The sequence below is a fragment of the Lissotriton helveticus genome, chromosome 4_1, assembly GCF_964261635.1.
Source record: "Lissotriton helveticus chromosome 4_1, aLisHel1.1, whole genome shotgun sequence".
NCBI lineage: Eukaryota > Metazoa > Chordata > Amphibia > Caudata > Salamandridae > Lissotriton > Lissotriton helveticus.
In genome coordinates, this window is record NC_136063.1 from 1,329,143,292 (window position 1) to 1,329,162,456 (window position 19,165).

A 19,165-nucleotide genomic window follows, 5' to 3' on the forward strand; every position below is an offset into this window, starting at 1 on the left:
GATGATGAGGATTGGCAATCGGCCCTCTCCTCTCCGAAGGAGGTGGCTATACCGGCTCGACTCCATCTGGTCCAATTGAAGATCCTTCATCGGGTGTACGTGACGGGACCGCGACTGATGGTGATGGGCTTTTCCTCCGATGGACTGTGTAAGCGTGGATGTGGTTTGCGTGCTACTTTCCTGCATATTCTTTGGGAGTGCCCGATGGTGGCTGCTTATTGGGTGGCCGTGCTTGATCTGATGACTGTGGTGACGGGGATATCCTTGCGACCGGAACCTCGTCGCTGTCTTTTGAATGTTTGGGAGCCCACGGACTATTCGGTGGCACAGACTAGATGGGCCACCCTGGGCTATATGATTGCGAAGCGAGATATTGCGCAACTCTGGGGGGCCTCCAGGCCCCCTGCCCTCTCGCAATGGGAGGATAATATGGATTGGTCCATGTTCCGTGAGAAAACTGTTTATGTGGCCAGGGGTAGACCCAGGGCATGGGTGAAGGTGTGGGGTCAATGGAACGAATACCGTGGCGACATTTGTACTCCTCCCCTTGTGGACACTATCGAGATTACCCTATCTCCCTAGGCTAGCGTTCCCGGACTCTTCATATAGGGACTGAGCTGGTGTCACCGGCTCTTCCCCCCTTCTTCTTCCTGATCTCTGCCCCCCTCCCCCCCCCCCGCTCCATACTCCTTAGTGCTTAGGATATTATTACGAGAGGAAAGGAGGGGTTTGGCCCTGTGGGAAAGAGGGTAGGTCGGGCCTATTGAAGTACCATGAAAAAGGGGTTTTACCTATGCCTCTTATAAGCACAATTATGCACGCATTTAATGAATCATACAGAGAAAACCACATTAATTAGTGAACTCTGACAATAATGTCAGAGTTCACTAATTAATGTGGTTTTCTCTGTATGATTCATTAAATGCGTGCATAATTGTGCTTATAAGAGGCATAGGTAAAACCCCTTTTTCATGGTAGGATATTATTACTGCACCTCCGCTGCTGTCCCCCCCTTGCGTCCCTTGGGCTGACCTTCAGTGATACACTCTCGCCTTTTTGTATGTTTGTTCTTTCATATATATAAAACCTGTTTTGGTCCTGTATATAATGTGGAGTATTGCATTGTTGATTGACGGTTACCTCTGCGGGCTTATGTGATATGTGTCTACTCCTTTTTAGCGGCTGGCCCGTGTGGTTGTAGGCCCATCCTTGTACATTTTTGCTTGCTCAAATAAAGGTTTTTAAAAAAATTAAAAAAAAAAAAAAAAAGAAAGTCAGAATTAAGTAGAGAATCCTTAGAACGAGCCCAAGAAAGGGAATTAATCGAGATTGGTGAACAAGTTAAAACTGAACAGTCAGACAGACAGAGGCATGCTCTTATTAAGGGTATGTATCCTCTTCTTGCCGAGGGCCTGCCAAAAGCGACCCCGGAGGCATCCAGTAACTTTCCGCCACCATTAGTTCCGACCAAGCTACGTCACAAACAGACCGCAGCTGATATTTTCATTTCGTCCTATTTGGACGACACAGTCCCAGAATATGCAAATCCTGTTCGCGCTCCGCCAGTCCCTGTAAATCAGGCACTTCCTGTTCCTCCAGACACCGGGGTACCCCTTGCAGTACCTGCTACGGCCCCCCTGGTCCAGCCCGCCATACCAGTTCAGCCCGCATTTCAATTTCCTGCCACACTAGTACGAAGAGGATCAGTCGACGATTCTAGTTTAGGGGCCGCAGGAGGAGGTCCTCCTCAGACCCCGCCGCCACATAAGCGTTTAACGTCAGCCGAATTACATGCACAAGCGTCACAGCGTACGCCCAGACATCAGACTGTAGCAGAAATAAGAAAAGCCCTTAATGAATGCGGCTATGATCCAGTCCCAGGCGAGGATAATATGGTTTTATATTCATTTCGCGTAAGAAAGGTGGCCGAGTATCTAGTCACCCTACCGAATATGAAAGAAGACCTAGACAGAATATATCGTTTCATCCGTACAGGGGATGATCCAGAAAGCATTAGCGAGGCCATGTCTCAAAGGAAAGCCGAGATCCAGCTCATGATATTAAAGTTTCTGATTAACTGTCTAATAAGAGAACAAGATTACCCGTCTAAAGATCCGGCCGAAATGAAAATCCTGACAAGGTGGAGTGATAATATAGCCGAGGGTAAGCACAAGACCGTCGGTGCTATGGAGAGTATGTACAAGAAAATCCGTAAAGAAATAATAAAGTTACACGAACAGCGTAAAGCAGCACAAGTAAGCGAGAAAGAAAGTAACTCTGATACTGAAGAGGTAGACGACGAAAATTCCGCCAGAATAGCGTATGTAGGAAAATCTAGATTTCCAGATCGCCATTTACGCCTAGAACACAAGTCTACTTTCCATCATCCAGCACCAGAACAAGGTTCTCTAGAACAAGTGTTTCAAGCTACCGATCACATTCTGAAATCACGAATCGGTTACAGTGAGTTAAGTACTATGCATGAACAAGAACTAGCCCGATCAGCAGTCCGATGGACTACTGATTCTACCACTTTTCCAGACGAAATAGTGGCACAAATGTTTCTGAAAATGCCTCCAGCCGAGCAACGACTGGCGGGTATGTATATGATTCAGCACCTCATTACATTGTATGAGGGTCAGCACTCTGATCCAGGCCCGTTACATGATATCCTGAACGAGTTACTCCAGTATAGATGGAAAGGTTTAGGTACCGATTTAATTAGTGTCATTCTAGAACAGCGTCACAAATATAGAACGTTTTTGAACCCGCATTTTGTTCATGTCTCACCCCCAGAAAGTAAACCATTTTACATGGAGAGACAGAATCCGTTACGAGAAGTCCACCCAGTTAGAGGAACGGGTGGCGAACTAGAACGAGTGTTTGTTTACACTCCGATTACAAAGATGGAACTCTTAGAGATGAAAAAATTAATTCCCTGTCATGATAAAGATCCAGCAGGGTTCCATCGAGAATTAAAAGACATGCTCCGTATGGGAGAATACACGTATCCAGATATAATTAAAATGTTAAAGGTTCTGTTGCCCGCAGGGGTGTATGAAAAGCTCAAGGAAAAAGAATGGGAGGTGGGAGAGAAAAAGATCGATTGGGCAGTTCTAGAAGCTGAAGATAAGGCACGAGTACCAGGTACCGGTCTTGGAGCGAAATGTAAAGAATTACCTGAATTATTGATTCAAGTTTTACCCAGATTGTTAACAACGAAAAAGGAAGACTGGGATGCAATCTCAGCCTGTAAACAGAAACAAGACGAAGACATTAGTGATTTTTATTCTAGATTTGAGAAATGTTTTAGCATCAACAGTGGCCTCAAGACAAGTAGTGAGTCATACCCTCACCTTTTTGTTACTAAATTAGTCGAGAATTCAAGTCCACAAATTAAGAATCGAGTTTTGAAAGTCGAAAGTACCTGGCAAGCTAATACCCCGTCCCAGATGTTACAGATGCTCCAATACCATCAGAATAGAATCAGAGAAGAACAGGACCACGAAAGGAAGCGTATGAAAGACACGAAAATGAAAGTACTAGTTGCACAATCTGTTCCTCAAGACAGTCAGAAGAGGGGTCCGAATCAAGCCAGTCATCCTGCAGCTCCCGTTAAAGGGAACTGCAATTATTGTAAACAGCCAGGTCATTTTATAAACGAGTGTGCAGTTCTGAAACACAACATAGCTACTGGTAAGACTAAAGAAAGACCACGTCCGCCTAGACAAGAACAAGTTTTACAGATTCCTCAGCCACAGAATGCACCACAGACAGTTACAGCACCGCAGCCCATCGCTGCAACACAGCATGTTACACAGCAAATGTATCAGTATGCACAGTCCGAGTATCCAGAGTACCAGCAGTATTCATGAAACAGCGGGAGGTAGGCTTGCCTCTCATCGAGATACCTGTAGATCAAGAAGGTCCCTATGTTCATAGTCAAGTATTAGGGAAAGACAGAAAGTTTTTGATTGATACAGGGGCAAGTAGGACCACAATTAGTCACGCCGAAGTTCCAGGGGCTCCGCTCTCAGGCTCTAGAAATGTTTCCCTTGGATTTTCAGGAAAACCCATCGTAAATGAAATATCAAAGCCAGTTACTCTAGAAGTAGGTCCATTGTCCCGTACTACTGACCTGTTACTTACTAAGTCATGTCCAGAGAATTTATTAGGCATTAAAACACTGAAAGAGTTAGGTGCAGTTATATGCTGTTCCCCGGAGGGAATACGATTGTTCCTGCGTGACTTTAAGGGTCACTATGTATTACGAGATTTTGATCCCAGATTGTCTAATGTTCCGCAGCATTTATGGGCGCAAGGTCCAACTGATGTAGGGTACATGCAAATCACACCCCATCGTGTGACTCTCAAGCCAGGTGTAGTGTTACCACGAATCAGACAGTACAGATTGCCACCTGAGGCTGTAGCAGCCTTATCCAAAATTATTGACGAGCTCATCGCTCAAGGAGTAGTTGTAGAAACTGACTCCAATGTATGCAATTCTCCGATCATTCCAGTCATGAAACGTACTGATCCAAATGCACCCCCAGTATATCGATTAGTGATTGACCTACGAGAACTTAACAAATGTATTATTCCTCAGTACCCAGTTGTCCCAGATATCTCTTCCTTATTGACAGCCATTGATTCCGAAGCCACGTTCTTTACTGTAATCGACCTCAAGAACGCATTTTTCAGTGTTCCCATTCATCCAGACAACCAGTTTCTTTTCGGATTTTGTTTAAATGGAAGGAGCTATATGTTCACACGAGCTCCTCAAGGTTTCACAGAAAGTCCTAGTATTTACAGTCAAGCACTTAAGAGACAACTTGATAATGTTCACATGCCAACTGACACTGCCCTGCTCCAGTATGTCGATGATCTACTGATCACAGCCCGTTCTGAACGTGACTGCGAGCGAGCGTCACTGACGGTTCTGTATTTCCTAGCCGAGATGGGGCACAAGGTGTCCCCTTCGAAGCTTCAATTCTGTGTCCAGCAAGTGGTATACTTAGGACACTTACTGTCCAAGAGGGGTAGGCAGTTGACACCTGACCGTATCCAGTTAATAGCGAGTCTTCCTCAGCCCAAGACCCAGAAGGAGGTACGTGCTTTTATCGGCCTCACTTCTTACTGCCGACAATGGATTCCTCAGTATGCATTTCTAGCCAAGCCACTGATACAGTTAACGACACAGGAGGCAGCCGTACCGTCTGTCCTCCCTTGGACATCTGAACATACACTCAGTTTCAATGAGTTAAAGAAAGCCCTATGTCAAGCTCCAGTTCTAGCCACACCGAACTACAGTAAGCCTTTTACACTTTTCGTCACAGAACGTGAAGGTACAGCATTATCTGTTCTCACACAAGATCAAGCAGGACAATACAAGCCTTGTGCTTATTTTTCGAGCACATTGGATCCTGTAGCCCAGGCTCTGCCTGCGTGCCTCAAGTCAGTTGCAGCCACAGCACTAGCTATCAGACAAAGTGATTCCATAGTATTAGGACACTCCCTGACAGTACAAGTTCCACACTCCGTGGAAGTTCTTTTAAACCGAACACAGACTCAGCACTTGACAATCGCACGTTTAACAGGTTATGAATTGACACTGTTCCAGCCACACATAGAAATCAGACGCTGCAACATCCTGAACCCTGCTACACTGTTACCATCAGTTACTTTAAGTCCGGACACACACGACTGTGTGGAAGTAGTCAACATCATGACAAAGCCAAGACAAGATCTGACAGATATTCCATTACCAGATCCCGACCTGACACTTTATGTGGATGGTTCATGTATGAGAACAAGTACAGGAGAACTAGTCGCCGCATATGCAGTGACTACTGACACCGAAGTTATTGAGACACACCGTAGTGACACCCTGTCCGCTCAAGCAGCAGAGCTAGTTGCTCTGACACAAGCCTGCATACACGCTAAGAACCGGAAAGTTAATGTTTACACAGATTCACGCTACGCATTTGGAGTCGTACACGACTTTGGAGTGCTCTGGCAGGAGAGAGGTTTCATGACTTCTCATGGAACCAAGATTCAGCATGGTCTCCTTATTCAAGCTCTGTTAGATGCCATACATTTACCGACATCCATTGCTATCATGAAATGCAAAGCACATACGAAAGTTACTGACACTATTTCCCAGGGTAACGATCTAGCAGATCGCACAGCCAAGCTTACAGCACAGACTCCAGACATTCCAGTTAACATGACACACACTCCAGATCCGATTACATGTATGACAGTTAAGGACCCTACTCAAGATGTCATAGATATCCAGCTACATGCTACTCCCGATGAAATCAAGAAATGGTCCGAACAAGGAGGGGTCCAGACAGATCAAGGATGGGTGACGAAGGGTAGAGCCACATGGTTTCTCCCCGACTCTATGGTTCAAGTCATTATCAATACCGCACATAGTCCAGCACATTTAGGAGAAAAAGCTATGTTAGACAGTATCCAGAACATTTGGTTCAACAAGCATTTACGAGCTGCAGCCAAGCAGAAAGTCCGTACCTGTATGATATGTTGTCAGTTTAATCCAGGTAAAAGTGTCCCGGTGGAACAAGGGGGATTCCAGCCTCCTGACCACCCTTTTGAAGTTCTCCAGATGGATTATATTCAGATGGAGCGATGTCGAGGTTTCAAGTATGTCCTTGTAGTTGTATGCGCTTTGTCCAGGTGGACAGAGGCATATCCAGTCCCAGATTACACAGCCGCGACCACTGCCAAGCAGTTGGTTCGTGAGTTCTTCCCCCGTTATGGACTCCCTAGGGTCGTATATTCTGATAACGGCCAGCCATTCTCCTCAGAGTTAATGAAGCACGTTTCCCTTTTGTTAGGATACCAGTGGAAGTTCCATTGTGTACGCCATCCTGAAGCAGCAGGTCTCGTAGAAAGACATAACCAGACCCTGAAAATTCGCATCGCAAAAATTTGTAAAGAGAAAGGTGTGGACTGGCTAGTAGCTCTGCCAGTCGCTTTGTTCTATATGCGCATGGTCGCACATTCCAGATCAGGTCTGTCCCCGTATGAGGTCGTTTTCGGCCGCCCCCCTAACATGTGGGGTACTCCTAGACCCCGAAGTATTACCGATGTTTCAAGTAATATGCTGACAGATTACCTAGCTTCCTTGATGTCTGCCCTCAACTCTTGTCGTTCACAGGTTGCCGCCGCATTTCCAGACAATACCGAGGTGGCACCGCATGAAATCGTTCCCGGATCCATGGTCTTAATTCGCAATTTTGATCGCTCAAGTCCGCTGGAGCCACGCTGGAAGGAGCCCCGACAGGTCCTCCTCGCCACCCGTACGGCCGTGAAGTTGGAGGGTCGCAAAGGCTGGGTGCACCTTTCGCACGTGAAAAAGTTTTATGGACTGAAACCGGTCTCAAAGAACATTTCCCAGGATTTGAAGGACTGCCAAAGTACTATTCTTAAGGACTGTCCCGCAAAGAACAATGATACTGCACCCTCCCCGTTAGAGAAAACTCCGCAGCAGGAGTATAAGTTGAAACTCCGGTCTAGTAAAATAAGTCAGCCAGTTTGATTGTCTAAGTCCTCCCCTAGGTGAAACGGTTAGACTGTTTCTGACATGTATAAAATAGACCCCCATAGTGAGAGAGTTAGTCAAAACTCAATCCGATGTATCGTTTTTCTATGTTTCATATTATTTCTCAGCATTATGATTTCCTGCACCAGTTATGCCTTTTACCTGTATTTTCCAGTTTCTCATGTAAATAAGTCTGCTAATGTTACAGTAGAGCACACGTTTAGTGATCTGCCTCCTCATGAACTCTCTTACCGCCTCGCTATGCGAAATAATACTTTCATCCGCATGTTACATTACTCACACCAGACCAGCAATGCTACAAATTGTTGGGTGTGTGGTCGACTCCCCCCTTTCCAGACGCCGAAGGGAGTTCTGCCACTCTTTCCTTATCCGTTTTCACATAATGGTTCGTGTGGAGCATGGTCCACGTTAACGTCGTCCTCAACAGATATGTCTTTTCTTAACAGTACATGTTTTCCAGACAAGCAAGGTCTTCCCCACAGAATCGGGTTAGATCTAGAAAATGAAGTTTACAATTTAGGTAATTATTCTTCGAATTTCATGGTCCTGAATGTTCAGTCTGATACTACTCCAGACTTACCTGCTATTTCAGTACTACCAGTCAAAGGCGAATTATGTGTCCGAAATAATGGTTCCGTACATGTAGGACATAGTGATTGTACTACTATTGTCAAGTATAGTGACAGTAGGAAATCTATTTTCAAAGCTTCACGTCATTCTTATTTTATTTGTGGTCAGACCGCATATGTTCGTCTGCCCCTCGATTGGGAGGGAACCTGTTACATTGCCTTCCTACTGCCACCGGTTTTTCTAGCCCCACCCGATTACCATAGGAATTCCCACCTAGTACATACTAGACACAAGAGAAACCTCCCGATTGTCGATTATACTGAAACTGCTCTAGAACAATATATAGATATCAATAAAGGTGTCTTTCCTTATTTAGGTACAGTTGTGAATAGTAAACTGATACGTAGATTAACCAGAACCCTCGAAGCAGTAGTAATTGAGACTACTTCTGCTCTAAGTAATTTAACCGAAGAACAATCCTTTATGAGAATTGTCGTGCTCCAAAATCGTCTCGTCCTTGACGTCATACTGGCCGATAGGGGCGGGGCCTGTAGAGTCATCGGATCTAGTTGCTGCATTTTCATTCCAAATAACGCGCCGTCTGTTTATTCAGCTATAACCAGACTTCATAAAATTGCCCATCTGTTACACCAAAATCCAGGCACCTGGACATGGTCCGGTTGGTTCTGGAATATAATTTCCGCCTGGGGATGGAAAGTCTTGTCCTTTCTAGGTATTGCAGTAGCGATCATATTTAGCTGCTGCCTCTGTATACAATGTGGCCCTGCGATTTGCGGCATTTGTGCTACCTCTTGTATTCCTAGTCCCAAGCCCCGTTCTAAATCCCGTTCCAAGAAAATTCGAGACGAGCAAATGATACTGTATGAAATGATAGATGGTATCATGAATATTGATGTTTCCTGAAGGAAACGTAGTGACAAGGAGGGAATGTGGAAAAGTAAAATTTTGCTATGTTCTGTGTCCCTACGCGTCCTCCATCATATGTTATCTGTGCATGATTAATATGCATATGTTATTCCCCATGTTTGATTAAAGACGCAATTATAGTTGTGTCCACCTCTAGTATGCCAGTTTCCAGTTCTCGTGAATAATACGAATATCAGGCCTATGTAAAGCTACGTTGCCACGTTTCTCAGTGTGCACGTTAATGCATTGTAAAATCTCCGTTTCTAGGCCTCAAAAGGGCCTGGACACCAGATTCAGCTCCTGTCCCCTGAAGCCTCGCTGAGGAGCGATACAGCCCCCACCTGTATCCTCGACCCTTCACTTATTTCCTGCATCGCAGTGCCCGGCCCAGCTTGGCTCTGCCTCTGAGTCTGCCAAGAGTATGTTATGATTCGAGTTATCAGTACAGCCCTCCTTCTCTGCATTCCTAAGCTACTGAATCGCATCAATAGTTTCCGTCATTGTCTAGCCTCTACGTCTCCATGTAAGAGAAATACTGCATTTAGTGGTCATTTAATATTCTTCATCACGCACTACATGTAGAATAATGCATGCTCCAGTCTTAGAGTCTGTTAGCCTTTCCCCTCCTGACTTCTAGTTTATATCAACATGTTCTCTAAACATCAGATACTAGATACTGCTTAGGTACATGTCGCCCTGACTCTCCAGACTTCAGTCTCTGCTCCTAGCACAGAGTTCATAGCCCCCAGCTTCTCCTAGTAACACGTCATTGCCAGTTTGCGCGCACCATCAGGTTAGAGGTCCCGGCTCCTTAGGTAGCCCCCTCCATGGGTTCCGCCCCATTCATGACATATTCTGTTACGTTTGCATCACATGTCTATGTATACGCCCTGTTACACCTACTTTCACCCTTATCTTTCGCGACTGCTACGCGTCACGCTTTCTGCTCCACCCACTGCTACGCCTATTGCAATGTAATGCTATGTGTTTGCGTTATGTATATATGCTCATGTACTGTTATTAAAAGCTAGCTTCCCTTGTCCCGATCCTGTCCCCGGCAGCTGCCATCCTATTCCCGTGCAGGTTGTCCTGTTCCTGTCCTTATGCTGTATTAAACCTGCAAAACTCCTACTACCTCGAATCTTGACTCTTATTTATTGAGCTATCTGTTATTCATTTATGCATTCAAAAATAGGGTATTATTTATTTATTTACCACAGTGCAGATGTAGTCTAGCATATGAAAGAATACGCAGAAGTGCAGCACTGCATGCAACAACTTTGACACTTACAGAAGCCTCACCTTCTCCATGCCTCCTACACAGTTCTACATATACATCATAAATGCAAACAGTACAGAATTAATTATACATGTTAAATGGTTTATTTTTGCTGTTCTCAGAATGTATCAAAATTCACTAAAAACAGTGACTTGAAGGTATTCATCATATAACAGCGGGGAAAAAAAACACCATCAAAATGATTGTGTTTAAAAAACCCATACAACATAAGAAATCAGAATTCAGAACTCCTTAAAGTTAACTTACTTTCCATGACGTCAAAGGATGTCCTATGAACAGCTTACACTCTTTTGTGCTGTTATTACTTTCAGCCCGCCACTTTCTGAAAGAAAATCTCCATCGTTTTTAAAAACATGTTACATGCAATAAATGACTTCTTGCTCTCTACCACAAGTTTCCACAAGGCCAAATCTTGTCAGACCCATTTATAACTCTTGGATTTCTTGTAAGCCAATCCCGTCATTTGGCATTTCCGCAACTTTCAGAATTAAAATGTTGAAGATCATTTTCACAATCCTGGAATAGTAATATCTTCCCCTTCTTGCTCAGTCATGTTCTACATTTCCTATGACACTGATACTGCTTACTATGAAGCAGACTTACACTAACTCTATGACTACTACAATTATTTAATTCTCTACATCACTTTCAATCACAAAGCAATGTAAAACAGTAGACAGCGTTGCAGACTTACATTCCCTCTACTTTATGTTATGATTGGCTGCTTCAATTAGCTTATAAAAAGAAATAGTTTTTCTGAACTCATTCAAATTGCACTTATTTCTCCATCATGTCCAGTCTTATGGTTAGAAGTTATGTCTCTGAACTACACTTATCCTCAAGGCCAAATTGTGTAGGAGCCATTAGAACTTCTTGAAATTCCACAGAGCACATCCCGAGATTATTTCCCTAAAATTTTGGTTTTAAAAACACCAGGTAAGAGTTTTTAAGGTCATACGGCAATTTTTTTTTGAAAATTAAAACAGAATCGTTGCAGAATGACCAGCCATTTCTAGACTTTAAATAAGCTGTGTAATGTCCTGATGTTATTGAAGGACCGTCATGATATATAATTGCTGCAGTTACAAAAGTCCTTCCTGATATTGACAACTGCGAAGCTACAAATTTTTTAATTAAAGTTGTCAATTTTGTTCCATCAGGCCTACATCGTTGGAACATTAAAATGACATACTGGCCATATGTTCGTATAAATAATGTGGACATCATTTCAGATTTACATTGGCTACACTCCATGTTGTGATCAGCTGCTTTTACTAGCTTATTAAAGGAGACTGATTTACTGTCTGGCAAAGTTAAATATATAAATCTTTCTGAGTCTACACTAGTAGTACTTGATACAATACAGTTCTCGCAGTCATGCTGCCATTGATAAGAAAGGCCAAACAGCTGATCTACATCTACACCTTCAGCATGCAATACATCAAGCATATACATTAAAAACTCCTGACAATCTTGCTGAATATTTTGAGAGAATTGTGTTTGGCCTGAACATCTGTCTAACAGATTTCGAATTTCAGACACACTTTCTATGTTTGTTCTATCAGTGCTACATTTCTCTAACACAGAATTTAACAAACTGCAAAATGTTTGATCAGAATTGACCACAATCTCTTCTTTTACATTTTCTAGAGAAAACAAAACATTAACCACTACATTAGCACAGCAGTTGACACCAGAACTGTTTTCAAACTGAAAACCAACAACATCTTCAACAGAATCCTTTTTGTTTCTGCTTGTAATTTTAGGTTCATCTACTTTTTGTCTTTTTGCTACAACCTCCCCAGTATTGGTCACATTTCTTCGTTTCCGGCCTACCACACGTTTCTCAAACAAAGGATACTGAGGCAAATGTGGCGCATACTCTCTTCTTAACCTATTGTATTCCTTAACACAATCTAGATCCGCACAAATGTTTGTGACATCACACTCAATCAAGTACAATCCCGATAAAGTTCTAACTCGTGACAATGCCACATATGCCATACCCTCCTTGAACACAGAACTGCCAATATTCACCAATGCACTGTCTACACTTAAACCTTGCGATTTATGGATTGTCACCGCATATGCCAAGCAAACAGGAAACTGCTTACGGCGAACATATAAGTCTTTTACAAGCAAAAATCTAGCAGAGCAACGACCAATTAGCTGTACTTCCTCAATGCCATCAAATTTAATTTTTAAAAATTCAATTCCATCTCTATTTCTGTATTTTACAAAATCAACAACATTACCCATTGATCCATTTACCAGACCTCTTTCAACATGTAAATTCCTTCTTAAAATTATACGGCAGTTCAAGCACACATTCAGAGTCTTTTCAAAACCTGCAGTTTTAGATATACTCTTCTCTAATGAATCCAATTTTGCTTTCAGATTCTCAGACAAAATAATTGTTGATCCCATATGCTCTACTCTGTCAATAGCTTCCAGTTTCACAATCTCTTGCTTTTCTAAACGCAACATTTTGTTGTTGAATTTGGCACATTCTGCAAGAGTTGGCATCAAACATATTCCAGATTTCTTCTCAGTAATTTTCTGAAAAATATTCTCAGGCACAACATCTTGTTCTGGATATAAATTTGACAGTAATCGTGCATGTAAAGCTTCTTTCCCATGCTCAGTCACTTTTCCAATTCTAACATCTTGTAGAATAGTCTTGTAAACTTCATCCTTCGCCTGACGCATATTTTCATGCAGTTCAGCATAATTGAAGTTTAACCATATATTGACGTTGCCAAAGCTGCCTAGGCACTTCCTGGTATCTTCATGCGTGAGCATTTTGAACACAGGTTGCCCTTTCACTGGTGTCAGCTGCAGAAGATCTCCAAAAACAATGATGTGTTTGCCACCAAATAACACATCATACTCTGTTTTGAGAACTTCTTGCATTCTCAAATGCACAAAGGCAAGCATGACATTGGAAACCATGCTTACTTCGTCAATGATAAGAAGTTTCATTTTCCTCAAGATTCTTGAAACTTCAAAACAAGCATCTCCAGATAGCTTGTGATATTGTAATTTGTTGTCATGCTCCACTGGCAGCATCAGTAAATGATGTAAAGTAATCCCTTTAATGTTATGTGCTGCCAGTCCAGTTGGAGCGGTGACAACACAAGACAGCGATGACTCTGTCCTTTCCTGCAAATAGCATGAAATTGCTTTAATGAGGAAATTTTTTCCAGTTCCCGCTTCTCCACTCACGTACAGTCGGACAGGCTTCAACGACGGACATGAGCACTCTTTCTTGTCATGACTTAATCCATGATCAATTTGCATGGTAACTTCGTCATATATTTTCCTCTGCTCAACGTTGAGTTGTCTTTCCAACTCTTCTAAGTTAACCGCATCCTCCTGAGCATGTGCCATGGCTCTTTCCACTTCATTCATGGCAGTGGCAGCTTCATTTTCGATAACAGGTCCTCCTAGTGGATCCTGACTCAATGAAGCAGAACTCTGACTGTCCTGAGAACTGTCTCTGGCAATCTCGGCTGCAATCGTTGCTTCATGCTCAATTTCTGCATTCAACATTTCTACATATTTGGGAAAAGCAGGACATTCTATGGTCTCCTTGGCGGCATTGAAAGAGTCTTCGTAACAGAGGAAATCTCCAAGCAGTTCCTCTTCTGCACGCCAAGGCTTGAAAAGTTGCAAAAGTGCTAAATAGAAAAACTCCTTTTTTTCAGGAGATTCGCCACTCAATTTTCGATGGTTTACCAAGTGGCATTTTCTTTGCTTGACCAGACATCCCTCACTTCCTATTACAGCATACACTCCTTTCTCAGTATCTTCTTTGATGTTCCTCTTGAATATGTAATTTTGAAGAACCTCATACAGACAAACATTGTCGAGGTGACTGCTTCTATTTGGATAATATGTATCCAACATGTTGGTCTTCAAAATGTCGGTACTGTTTGGCTCCTTTTCCGCCAAATACTCAATTTCCCGCACAGGTTTCAGAACTCGATTACGCGTTGCAGCAAGACCAAGACTCGCCCAAACGATACTCCTGGACTTGGCATAGAGACTTGCTGAAGACAACCGGTCAGAGCATTCGTAAGCTCCAATTTCTCGATGCGACAACATCTTCAGACTGAAACTGTACAACTACTTGCTGAGGCTCTTTTCATGGGAAATGTCCTCCCACATATCCTTCAATTCTGTCTTCTCTTTTTTGGTGATGTAAGACGTCACACACCGAGCCACAGCCATACAGTTGTCAGCCACAAACTGTATATCCATGTTAGCATTCCACATGGACAAAATCACCGGGTTGTAGTCGTTGATGTACTTGGACTCTTCGTTCCTCTTCAAATTGTATGTGTTTTTAGGTGATTTCTTCATGACATTGTGTCGCAGCGAAGACATCAAACTGTTTACTCTTCCTTTAGAAATCACCGGTCGTGGAAAGCCGAAACGACATTTGGTGTAGAACTTGTCCTTGTTTCGGAATTTACGACGGCAGTACTTTCCACATCGATGGCTTTGGAAACGCAGAACTTTTTCTCTTAGGCTTTTCTTCTCCTTTGCGTTTGGAACAGCACACGTAGAATACTGTTGGATGAAACTCATCACTGAGTCTTCTGGATCCGTTCCAAATTTAGGTGCATCCTTAATCCACAGCAACATATGTATATGAGGAGCACCTCTTGCTTGGTACTCCTTTCTCCAGAAGAAATCCAACACCTCTCCAAGAGGTGGATTCTTCTTATTCATGATGAAAGACATCATAGCTTCAAATCTATGATTGAAGTACCTACATACATTGACTGGATCCAAAGAGCACAGTTCTCCGGGTGTCTTGAATTCGATGTTATCTACGTTAGCATTTGCCTCTCGTAGAAATTCAAGTAAGTCTTCCCAGCCATACTCGGCACAGCTCAGAGTGAGGAACCATGTGGGAGTACCTAAGTTCCTCAGCATACATTTTAAATCACCATGACGACGGTACCAGTACTCATTAGTACCACGCTGACACGCCATGAGAATAATCAGGTGAGAATCCAAAATACTGTCTTGGACATTGACTTTATCCATAAAGTCACTTGCCGAGATGTTTTGCATGTGTATACCACTTTTCAAGATGTGGTTCACTGCATATGACAGTCCAGACAGATCGCTTTCAAACAGGAGATGAAACAAATAGGGAATGCATTGTCGAAACCTAGCATCTCCTGCATACAATCACAAAGTCCGGTATTCAGAAGCAGGAATTTGATGAGGTCGCTCATCATATCTTCCTCCCTGACCTGTTGGAAAAAGCTGTGGGAAACACCGAGCTTCCAAACTTTCCTCCCAAACACTAATGGGACTCCCTTTGGCTTGTTTCATTTGAAACAACTCAATAGCATTCCCCATGACTTCCTTGGAATGCAAAGGATGAACACTATAATGTTCATATATTTCTTCACTAGTAGAGGGTTCTACTTTCTCAATTTGACCAGCACACAAATCGCTATCCTCTTCCTCACTTACTTCCTCTTCTGCAACATATACATTCTTATAGTATTTATTATTTTTTTTCAAATACAATGTTGCCTTTTTAACTTTCCTAAGATCTACTAAATCTTGCCATATTTTCTTATTCTTTGTCGGAACCCCATTAACTAAGATAACCAGAGGTTCCTCGTCCACTTTTTCTACTCCGATTGTGTTAATGTTTTTCTTCAAATCTAGAGGCAAATAAACAACTTTTCCCTTTAATCCTCTCTGTAAATCTGATGGAGGCAATTTCCCTGTCTTTGGCTCCATTCTTACAATAGCCTGAAAGGGATGGATACTTTGAATCAAAATAGATTCATAAGTATTTAAATCCTTCAATTCAGAAGGAATCTCAACCAATTCCAGATTATTATGAACTGCTCTAGCAGGCATCTGGTTTTGATTTAATTTGCAACAACAATAAGTACACACACGTTGATCGAATCCCAAATCAAAACAATTTTCTACCATCAAGTATGTTGCAAAATCCTTCCATTCACTATTATTTTCCCTTTCACTTTTTGCATATAAATCCACTAACTTAGTCTGATTCTTATAATAAGTGCGTCGACAACACACACAAGTGAAATTAGGCCTCTCACTTGATTTCACCTGAAACGTCGCAATTTCCCTCTGGAAATTATCTGTACTGGAAAACTGTACACTATCTTCCACATTACCCTCTTCTTCTGGGTCAATTTCAACATTCTCCTCTTTACTTCCAAAGTAACAAAACTCAATTTCTTCACATATGTTCTTCACATCTATTTCAGAACCATGCAAAAGAGCAGCGCATAATTGTTTAAGCATAATTGCTGGACTCTTAGCATAATACAACATTCTAACTAATTTCCTCACTTTATTATGATGCACTGCTAGCATCCTGAAATGATGAAAAACACTCTGGCATACTCTCCTGGAAAGACAAGCCAGTGAATGACCATGCAAACCTGTCACTTCTCTCACTCTGCAAGGATCTAATTCTTGCAACAACTTCATTTTCTGCTTCAAACTTTTCTTATTAAATGACCGTACAAAATCACAAAGCAAATTGATGGAATCCTGTCGCACACTGCAAATACTACTACACTTCCAGGTGTACACAGGACCCTTAGCACATCTTCCTAAAACCTCATTACCTAACACCTCTTCTGCCTCTGTTGTCACAAGTTTTTCTTTTTCAACTGGACAACCATCTTTCACTTCATAAGCACGACCACTGGTGTCAACTGCATGCACCAAATCATTATCCTGGAAATAACTCTCCTCATTAAAAAATGCCTCACAGCTTGAACTATGCATCCATTCTCCAGAAAAAACTTCACAAAAATTACTACGATTAACTATTCTCTTCCATCTACTATTTCTTTTGAAATCATAAATTGCCTTGTTTAGCTTCCTAATTCTATTGATTATCAAAATAAATAACTTACGTTTAATTTCAAATGCCTGATCAATAACTTTCTCAACTTTTTTTTTCTCTTATAAAAAACCAGTTTCTGTTGACCTTTCTTAATATTTTTTAACAAATTGCCAATTATCCTGTTGCGGAACATTCGTTTACGAATGTCCCTAAACTGTTGTTTCCTTCTACTATCATGCACAGAGTTATCTCTTGCTCTAGCAGTAACATTTTTGATTGGCCTTTCCTTTCCATTTGATTTGCTTATCTTTTTATGGACTGAAACATTTTCTGTAGTAATATTTTTTTTACTACACATATTTCTTATGAAATATTTTGTGCTCTTACCCGGTGCTTTCTTCGTGACTTGACAAATCTTTTTGTTAGAGGACTGCTGCTTATTTTGTTTCACCTGCTGTCTTTGACGTTTTGCAGCCTTTCTCTGTCTTTCTATTGTTGGCATGGTGAAATCTTGAAATGATCTGCAGTTGAATCTGTGGTAAAATATAATAAAAAATGTTATTAACCATTATTACCAAACAGTAAATCAATAAAAATGATCAAAAACTTAACACACTACTTGACATTTTAAATAGAAGATTTTTTAGTCCTTGGCAAATTTACAATACAGAAATAGCAGAAAAGAAATGACATTTATATTTATGTTACCTGTGCTATTTTATATGTGAATCTGATCTAATTTTATGAGCATATTTTAATATTTTATTGAAGACACTACACATAACCTGTTTTTGAAGGTGTCTTTATTTTTAAATTAAACGGTTTACATTTTTACTTTTTATTAATTATACATTTTAAAAATAAATGTTTATATTTCCATAGGCTCAAGCAGGTCAGTTTCCCACCCTATGTCATATAATTCGGACAAATCTGCATCCTCATCACGCTCTTCTTCATCCTCAGGATTTAAATCATCCAATGGATCAACATCCACTGATGTTTCAATTACAAGTTCAATGATGAGGTCAAAATCAACTGATTGCAGATTGTCACTCATGTTGATGTTGTCTTTATCTTTAAAGAAAGATAACAACAATGAGATGTTGCAGAGTAAGAGACAAATCTCAGAGATTATAATAGTAAAATTGTTTAACAAGAGTAATATTTTGCAGCTATTATTTAGCCATGTCCAGCAATGCTGATCAGGTGAAGACTATGTCTAATTTTTCAGTGAACAGGACTCATCTCTTCTTAACCTTGGATAAGCCTCACCTGCACATACTTAAATGTAAAGGGGCAGATTTATGTTAAATGGCACATCCCCAGGCATGCACCAGTTAACGTGCACCGCTGCTCTGCCACCCATGGTGTGCCGTATTTACAATCAGATAGGAGAAAACTGCGTCAAAACCCTGCGCCTGCTTTAAGCAGGCATAGGTCTTGACGCAACATTGTGGAGATGGGGCACCCCTGAGCCTTGCTTGAGCTGCATCGCACTTGTGATACAACTCCAGCAATCACTACCTTTACATCACAGATACATCACGCATCTGTGCCATTTTTGCCCCATGATGCCCCGCATTGTAAATGCAGCACACCATGGGTGGCGGAACAGCGGCACAGGATGACTGACACATCCCTGGTGATGCACCAGTCATCATAAATCTATCCCTAATCTTCTTATCTTGTTACAGATGAACCGCCATATGTACCATCAAACTATTTTGCATTTCCTAAATAGCGAATTTTAAGGAATAAATAGCAATTCTTTACCATTCCTAATTTGCAATGAGCAAATTGCTAATTGCAAGTTACCCATTCATTTCCATGGGCTAGGAGGCTCATAGGAATGAAGGTATAATTTGCGATTAGCAATTTTCTCATCACAAATTAGGAATTTTTCCAAGGGTGCAGG